The sequence below is a fragment of the Limulus polyphemus genome, unplaced genomic scaffold (genome assembly GCF_000517525.1).
Source record: "Limulus polyphemus unplaced genomic scaffold, Limulus_polyphemus-2.1.2 Scaffold2874, whole genome shotgun sequence".
NCBI classification, from domain to species: Eukaryota; Metazoa; Arthropoda; class Merostomata; order Xiphosura; family Limulidae; genus Limulus; species Limulus polyphemus.
Genome location: NW_013668484.1, coordinates 66,956 through 75,902, shown reverse-complemented (window position 1 = coordinate 75,902; position 8,947 = coordinate 66,956). Strand labels below are relative to the sequence as shown.

The following is an 8,947-nucleotide window of genomic DNA, read 5'->3' as shown; positions in this document are numbered from 1 at the left end:
AGATGATAGATAGTCAGTAAGACTGTTGGCTATACACAGTAGGTGTTGAGATGATAGATAGTCAGTAAGACTGTTGGCTATATACAATAGGTGTTGAGATGATAGATAGTCAGTCTTCTAATAGGACTGCTCTCTATGTACCGTAGATATTAAGGTTTAGGTTACAGCCAGCAAAACTGCTGACTATATACTGTACGTGTTAAGGTGATAGTCAGTCAATAAAACTGCTGCCCATATACCGTAGGTGTTAAGGTGATAGTCAGTCAATAAGACTGCTGGCTATATACCGTAGGTGTTAAGATGATAGTCAATCAATAAGACTGCTGTCCATATACTGTAGGTTTTAAGGTGATAGTCAGTCAATAAGACTGCTAACCATGTACCGTAGGTGTTAAGTTACCCTATTGTGTAGCTTTGTGTTTAACATCTACTGAAACTGGATCTCTCTAACGACAAAGGAAGGAACTGACGATAAACGATAGAAACGATAAATCAAGACGTTTGAGGTATTTTTATGGTAAATTAGTCAATAAAACATGAACAAGTATTACCGGAACAATGCCCTCTAAATAATGAAAGGAAATAACTGGCATAAGAAATGTGGCTTGTAACCCAAAACTCTGAATCGTGTATCTGTGACAAAAAAAGACATTAAAACGTCATTATCATTGGAATAAGTAAAAATTCTTATCTTATTCAGTCTCAGAACAAGATTGGACGTCGTCAGTTTGCCCCTGAAGAAGAAAGTTCCACATTTCGAAAGCGCTCAGGTTATTGGTTTATGTACCTTTATGCTAAATTGATTTCTTGAATCTACGCGTTTTCCTGTGTATGTGTATTCACTCTTTCTTTCCCTTTCTCAAAATGGCATAGGTAAAAGCTGACATGCATACGACTTGTTATTACACTATGGTCCCTTTCTTAGCACAGATTAAGGTACAAATTATTATGTCATACTTTTAAAAGTCGTAACACCACTAAACATTTAGATAAATAATAAATTGTTGTTATTAATTTTGTTTACACAAAACGTGTCATGGCATGTCTTTTCAATCGAAAAATAACATTATTAGATAAGTTATTTACTTAATCCACTAGAATGTGTTAAACATTATAGAATTTGGTTATCAATTAAAGTGGTCGTTTTTCAATGTTCCAGGGTAAAATATTTAGGTTAAAAGTGTTGAATGGGTTATCAATGTTCCAGGGTAAAAAGATTTATGTTAACAGTGTTGAATAGGTTATCAATGTTCCACGGTAAAATATTTAGGTTAAAAGTGTTGAATAGGTTATCAATGTTCCACGGTAAAATATTTAGGTTAAAAGGGTTGAATGGGTTATCAATGTTCCAGAGTAAAATATTTATGTTAACAGTGTTGAAGAGATTATCAATGTTCCAGGGTAAAAGATTTAGATTAAAAGTGTTGAATGGGTTATCAATGTTCCAGGGTAAAATATTTAGGTTAAAAGTGTTGAAGAGATTATCAATGTTCCAGGGTAAAAGATTTAGATTAAAAGTGTTGAATGGGTTATCAATGTTCCAGGGTAAAAAGATTTATGTTAACAGTGTTGAATAGGTTATCAATGTTACAGGGTAAAATATTTAGGTTAAAAGTGTTGAATGGGTTATCAATGTTCCAGGGTAAAAGATTTATGTTAACAGTGTTGAATAGGTTATCAATGTTCCAGGGTAAAATATTTAGGTTAAAAATGTTGAATGGGTTATCAATGTTCCAGGGTTAAAGATTTAGGTTAAAAGTGTTGAATGGGTTATCAATGTTCCAGGGTAAAAGGCTTAGGTTAAAAATGTTGAATGGGTTATCAATGTTCCAGGGTAAAAGATTTAGGTTAATCAAAGCTTTATTGTTTGGATATAACCTAGACGAGGTAATTTTTCTTTTTCTTTAATTCATGAACATCGAAATGGAATTCCATTTTCTTTAGAGCTTCCAGGAATATTACTTCTTATTTGAAGTATTCTTCTAATAGCAAAAGGATTGATAACAAAAAGGAATAACGATAGCAAACAACACCAACATCTTAACTCGTTTTAGAAAAAAAAAATGTTTTGACTCAAAGTATATATTTCACCATCTTTGGATTACTTGTAACGCATAACAACGAACAATTCATCGAACCCGCCTGCCAGTAATGCGTGTATAGCAGCAGTTCTGTCAAAGAATCTTACTTGTAGCATCGGTGAATATCTCCCTCCATCACTAATAAACAAGGCCACAACAATTCATTATCATTTCCTGTTCATTCGAGCATCGGAATGTTTAAGCGTTGTTAACAACTTCACCAAATACATTCACGCTTTCCTTGCCAAATTACTTGTTGCATGGGGCGTCTGTGTAAATATCATAAACTATACGAGAGCGAATAGTTATTTCACTGTGTAAATAATGTAACAAAACGTGTATATTTTGTTCCGCTTTACTCAAACTCAATTATTAGTGTAAAAATAAAAGCCTTTAAAAAAAAAAAAGAGTATGCTGTCTTTAAAAATAAACATTACATTTGTGGAAAGAAGAATTCCAAGCGGGATAGGCTTCAAATAATTCGTATCTTGGATAACCTTTCTTCTGGCGTGATTTTACATGATAAATCTGTCGTATCACACTTGCAAGGGATCTTCCCCACAATACAGACGTATGTACTAAGTGTCATGGCGGATACTTAACACGCCCAGTCGGTCACAAAGGACGTTAAGGTACGTAGTTATATAGATGGATATTCTAAGACTAAGTAAATTATATTGTATAAATAGTAGTGCTAGTCTAGGGAAACATATCTGATTTTAACACACAAAATTATCCTCATAGATGGTGCTTTTGTTGTCTATTTTACTCAGTTATACTGAAGATCATGCTACAACTTAAAATTTTCTTCTGTAAAACTGAAGATTATGTCCCTATCCAGACAGCCAAAAATAACACGTTAACATATTTAAACAGATTGTTTTATTAAAACATTGTTTGAACAAGAAATATCGTAAATAATAGAAACAGAAACGAGAGTTAACTCTCTAAAACGTTTTGGTTTAATATTTTTTATACGATTTTAATAAATTTTCATTTTTGACTGTTTTGAGTTTCATAACAATACAGTTGAAGTATATACACAACGTGCAATTTTTGTGACTCATAATGATTTACGTAATCTGAAAAGTATTGCAACCAAAAATTGTCTCACAAATAACAATATTAGATAAACGAAGCTTTTAGAATATATATATATATATATACACACACATTCATATATATGAGTATATACAGAAATGGTCGAGAGAGATTTAGTGTTTAGCGTATCGGGCTGCGTACAAAAAGGTCAAAAGTTTGACGCATGATATGCTGATAAACACCCTCCGAACTGTCAGCTGTTGGAGAAGTATAGCCGTGACAATCAAACTTACTTTTCTATTAAGAGTAGCTGTGTGGGCGGTGATCGTTGCTTACTGGTTATCCTCTCTCTCTGGTCAGTAGTTCTAAATTAGGGATTGCTACGCCTGAGCCACGGGGATTTCTGACCTGTCCATTTAGGATAACCTAATATATGAGGGACAGTTTTCTTCATCACTGAATTGGAGTGAAATGAGAAGCTAATGCATTGACTTTATTAACCAAAAATTGAAATATAGTTTCACGTTTAGCTAGCCATTAATATTGATCAAGAATGTGTGAAGTTTGTATTTTAGCCGGTCTGCGTCACACATAAACAATAAAAGTTATGAGGGTTTTTATATTGATCAAGAATGTATGAAGTTTGTATTTTATCCGCTCTGCGTCACACATAAACAATAAAAGTTATGAGGGTTTTTATATTGATCAAGAATGTATGAAGTTTGTATTTTAGCCGGTCTGCGTCACACATAAACAATAGAAGTTATGAGGGTTTTTATATTGATCAAGAATGTATGAAGTTTGTATTTTATCCGCTCTGCATTACATCAACAGTTGTAAGGCATTTCAATATATATTAAGGTAATTCACATCAACAACTGTAAGGCATTTCAGTATATATTAAGGTAATTCACATCAACAACTGTAAGGCATTTCAATATTTATTAAGGTAATTCACATCAGCAATTATCAGGGATTTCATAACGCAGGTAAAAACTAATAACCACAGAAAGCAATAAACCACAGAGATTTATGGACAGAAGTAAGAGATGTCACAGAGCTTTATAGATAGAAGTAAGAGATGTCACAGAGCTTTATGGACAGAAGTAAGAGATGTCACAGAGCTTTATAGATAAAAGTAAGAGGTGATACTCAACAACTGTAAGACATTTCAGCATATATTAAGGTAATTCACATCAACAATTGTAAGGCAGTTCAATATATAATAAGGTCATTCACATCAACAACTGTAAGGCATTTCAGTATATATTAAGGTAATTTACATCAACAATTGTAAGGCATTTCAGTATATATTAAAGTAATTCACATCAATATTGTAAGGCATTTCAGTATATATTAAGGTAATTCACATCAACAACTGTAAGGCATTTCAGTATATATTAAGGTAATTTACATCAACAATTGTAAGGCATTTCAGTGTATATTAAGGTAATTCAACAACTGTAAGGCATTTCAATATATATTAAGGTAATTCACATCAATATTGTAAGACATTTCAGTATATATTAAAGTAATTCACATCAACAATTGTAAGGCATTTCAGTATATATTAAGGTAATTCACACATGTGAATTACCTTAATATATATTGAAATGATTAAAGTCTAAATTGACGTAGATCATCACTTTTAATATTTCAATCCTGTTAAGACAATTCTTGTGATACATACCAAGACGTGAACTGAATCTTCTGTGAGAAAGGGCTGCAGATTCCGGAGAAAAGAAGTCGAGAATATGCCACAAATCTTTATTTCAGTGAATATATTCCGAGTTGAACTTGAGGTGCTTCATCAAAGTTCTGTCCATCCTTTTAATTCAGCCTGAAAAAAAAATAATAAAAGAAAACTTTTGGCAAAATATTCCAAAGAAGATATGTCGACGTTTATTTGTAATACTTACTTTAATAGTTTAGTATGTTTTGTTTATTATTTCTTAATGAAATTACCCACTTCAGAGTTCTGCTAATGTTTACAAAACAAGCATGGTAACACTGATATTAATTGCATCCATATTCTACCCTTGAACAGACGATGAATTTTGCAAAATTTACTCTGTACCAAGTGTCTTAGTAATTGAAAACCTGAAATACATAATTAATTGTCTGTTCTTCTGTTACAATTTGTTAAAATATGTACATAATTTAGTATTGAATAAATCCTTATTTGAAGGTCCTTATTTGTTATTTTCAACATCAGAGACTTCATCTTCCAATTTTTACTTCACTGACAATTTAAATTATTTACAAGTACCTCTTAAAAAATTGTTTCTTACAAACCATGGTTTGCTTAGAAATATCTATCATATCAGACCTCTTACGATATAAACAACGAATACAGTAACCACAGCTGTTCATTTTTCAAAGCATTATGTATCTTCCTAAAACACATATATCGTAATACAATTAGTTTCACTTATTATCTCTATTTTTTTCCTTTTCTATTTGTTTCTACACTCTGTATATTCAGTCTCTCTTAAGAGAGATAACATAAGCCTTTTATTCTTTGAATATAATCATTTTTTTTTTTACCGACAGTAAGTTCCTTTAATCCAATTGTTCGGAGTCTATTTTCACTTGGTTCTCGAGTTTGATATAATTGTCAAAGTTTCCTATGCTGGTCTCTGCTAAATACGTTTCAACCAGTTATATTCACTCAGGAACAAACCGAACGTACTTGAAATAATCTCGTCAAACGGTTTCTTTCTACTTCTTAATGAACTGGAATTAACTTATGATAACATATAAGTGTAAAATAAGCAGACAAAGGTACATGGAAGAAAATAAAAACTATATGTTTTATCTTTGCTACGTATCATATAATTATTTATACATAAAAGATGTGTTCTCAGAACGTTTTGACAAAGAGAATATTTAATGAATTTCAGTCTCAAGAATTCGGAACAAGTTATAGATATTGATATTTAGCGCTTATTTTATCTTTCTTAATGAAATTGTATTCATTTTGATGCAGTCCCTTAAAAGTTAATTGCCTTGGATGGCGTGGTAACATACTATCGAGTGCAGATTCTCCCATAAATGAAAACCAATTTTTAATCAACCTTTAATATTAATACATAAAATGTGACAGTCAATCCCACTTTTCGCTGGTAAGAGCAGCCCAAGAGTTTGTGGTGGGTGGTGATAACTAGCTGCTTTCCCTCCAGTTTATCACTTCGAAATCAGGGGCGGGTAGTCCTCTAGTGGCGAAATTCTAAGATCACACAATAAACATTTGGGAAGAGAGCCTAGTCACGAAATTTTTACACTACAAGTTTTCTAGTTTCACTGTATTTATATATGTATGCCCATATATTTCTTTAATCTAACCTGTTTAGTGCTGACCCACCGTCACGGAAAGCCAAATTCGATCGTTAACAAGTTTTTTTATTACTCAAAATTCTTTAATTAAAACACGATCTATATGTGTTCAGTCAAGTGTATTGATAACGGTCACACACACGACCGAAACGCTAAGCGAACAAAATATTATTCGTTTAACCTATTGTAGCAGCTGGGTCCATATTTAACCCACTGTAGCAGCTGGTTCTGTATTTAACTCATTCTAACAGCTGGCCTATATTTAACCCACTGTATCAGCTGGTTCTGTATTTAACTCATTCTAACAGTTGGCCTATATTTAACCCACTGTAGCAGCTGGTTCTGTATTTAACCCATTGTAGCAGCTGGTTCTCTATTTGACCCACTGTAACAGCTGGTTCTCTATTTGACCCACTGTAGCAGTTGGTTCTATAGTTAACCCCCCCCCCCCGTAGCAGATGGGTCTATAACATTACTTAGAGAGATTTTCTAAAATTTTAGTTCAGTCAAATATAAAACACACAAATGCAGTTCACCACAAGGAAATAATTGAATGGTGCAGCGTCATGTTGACAAAAATCTCACTCTGGACTTTGGGTGCGTCATAAGAGTGACAGTTAAACCCCTATATTCGATTAGAATTTTAAAACAAATGCGGCGTAGTTTTTAAAGAATGACTTTAGGAATGAAAGTTTATTTTTAAACTAGCTGGAGTACCCGTCCCCTGGACGGAAGTTATGTAAATTCATGATTAATGAAAGGTTATTTTAGGTTACTTCCCTTATACGTAATTGTAAAAAACGCAAAAATGCTCATAAAAACTGCAAAACATGAAACGTGACACCGCAAATTTACAGGTATCTAAGCATGGACAAACCTTCATGCCAAATTTGGTGAAGATCCACTAACAAGGGGCGAAGTAGAGGTAAAAAAACGCGAAAACGCCGTAAAAACCCAAAACGTACAAAACTGAAAATTTGTATGTCGTTAAAAAAAAAGACGGTAATTATATTTTATATGTTATTTTGAGAAACTTACTCATTCAAAATGTAAATCACTCTTCTAGTATTTTTTGTTTGTATATTTGCTTAAAACAAAACAAACTTATGTCAACGTTTTCTGCGTATTTACCTAAATATAAAGCACAATTGTGCGAATATTTTCTGTTTATCCGAACGTATATCACACTTGTGCCAATGTTTTCTGTTTATCTGAACGTATATCATACTTGTGCCAATATTTTCTGTTTATCTGAATGTATATTACACTTGAGCCGTTGTTTTCTGTTTATCTGATGAAAGTATATCACACTTGTGCCAATGTTTTCTGTTTATCTGATGAAAGTATATCACGCTTGTAATAATATTTTCTGTTTATTTCTGTGAACATATACTCACTTATTCGAATACTTCGTGCGGAGGATATCTCCGATATACAGCAAAAAGTCAATTGTCAGAAACCTGCCTTAGTGTCAAAAATGGGACTAAGTCTATTTTCAGAGTCAATATTTGAACTTGAGGGGTCGATAGAGACTTACTTTCTAATAACGTAGCACAGATACGACCGCACTTTCTTAGTAAGAGGATGTCGGATGAAGTGTCTGTTACACGGATTTGGAGAGATCTGTGTTTGCGTGCGGATGCAATTGGTAGTTTACAGAAAACGCGAAACACTTGCATTGTACATGTTTTGTTTTCATTGACAGTGTACGTGTGCGTGTTTTCAGAGAAGACTCCAAAATGTTTTGTTTTCATTGACAGTGTACATGTGCGTATTTTCAGAGAAGACTCCAAAACATTTTGTTTGTTAAGAATGTACTACATATTCATATTACCTCTAGTTTAATGTTTTAGATGAAATAATGTAAATAATAAATTACGTTTATTTCTCTACATATCTACATAAATAGACGAGTTTGCGAATTTCTGCTTTTTTTTAACAGAAACGTTTGGCGCAATTATCACAAAGTTCAGTTGTTAAGATGAGTGCTTTGGGAAATTAAACACACAAACAACAACAATAATACAAAAACAAAACCACCAGTTCGAAGTTATCAACAGTTTCATAACTGTTAACTAATTACATGCTATGAAACGAAAAATTAGCTAGGAAAAAATATAACGTCATTATTTGTTCACATTTTACCAAAGTTATTAAGTTAACGAATGGAATACATTAAGACAGCGGTTGACTTTGAAGCTTAAACATCCATCTATTGTTTCTCAAAACAAAATTCAGTAACTTTTTTTTTCCCCTGTAAGAACTATCTTTGTGGAATAAGGGGGAGTTCGATTTGTTTTGAATTTCACGTATCCTAATTTAAAAGTGTTTGTTTGTTTTTGAATTTCGCGCAAAGCTACACGAGGGCTATCTGCGCTAGCCGTCCCTAATTTAGCAGTGTAAGACTAGAGGGAAGGCAGCTAGTCATCATCACCCACCGCCAACTCTTGGGGCTACTCTTTTAGCAACTAATAGTGGGATTGACCGTC

The 8,947-nt window shown here is 32.9% G+C and overlaps 1 protein-coding gene across 1 annotated transcript in view; it reads right to left on the bottom strand.

Moving 5' to 3' along the window:
* LOC106468103 overlaps positions 1 to 8,947 on the bottom strand; it is a gene marked incomplete at its 3' end in the record, with an annotated part of 130,571 nt that overhangs the window by 79,516 nt on the left and 42,108 nt on the right. Inside the window, exon 3 of the mRNA XM_022396405.1 lies at positions 4,813 to 4,962. The remainder of the gene's footprint in view (positions 1 to 4,812; positions 4,963 to 8,947) is intronic.